The following is a 525-nucleotide window of genomic DNA, read 5'->3' on the forward strand; positions in this document are numbered from 1 at the left end:
GCAGCTATAGAAGGAATTTCTCTCCCGACAGAATTCAAGCATTTGGTTTTGTTTAAAAAAAAAATTCCCCCTTTCATACAATAGGCCTTCAACACAAAATACAATAGAACCGCTGGCGGAAGTGGAAGAAAAATTCAATCGCATTCTAGCCCAAGACCGTGGCAGCAGAGATACGCAGTCAAATGCAGGACGGGTCCCAGAGACCCGAAGGCCGATGCCGCGGTAGTAGAAAAATACGACCGCGTTCTGCCCCGGGTCCCAGAGACCCGACAGCATTCTGTCCCGGGTCCAAGAGACCCGACAGCATTCTGTCCCGGGTCCCAGAGACCCGACAGCATTCTGTCCGGGGTCCAAGAGACCCGACAGCATTCTGTCCCGGGTCCAAGAGACCAGACAGCATTCTGTCCCGGGTCCCAGAGACCCGACAGCCAAGGCCGACAGTCGTTCTCGCCATGCTGATAAGCAGTTGTATTTGCAGCAATGTACCAGTGAAGTGTGAAAACAACATAGAATATACAATTAAAA

General features: G+C 51.0%; 1 long non-coding RNA gene across 1 annotated transcript in view; it reads right to left on the reverse strand.

The window, feature by feature from the left end:
• LOC116692602 (uncharacterized) overlaps positions 1 to 525 on the reverse strand; it is a 15,660-nt gene that overhangs the window by 14,707 nt on the left and 428 nt on the right. The gene's annotated exons all lie outside the window — the stretch shown is intronic.

This window comes from Etheostoma spectabile, chromosome 7, assembly GCF_008692095.1.
Source record: "Etheostoma spectabile isolate EspeVRDwgs_2016 chromosome 7, UIUC_Espe_1.0, whole genome shotgun sequence".
NCBI classification, from domain to species: Eukaryota; Metazoa; Chordata; class Actinopteri; order Perciformes; family Percidae; genus Etheostoma; species Etheostoma spectabile.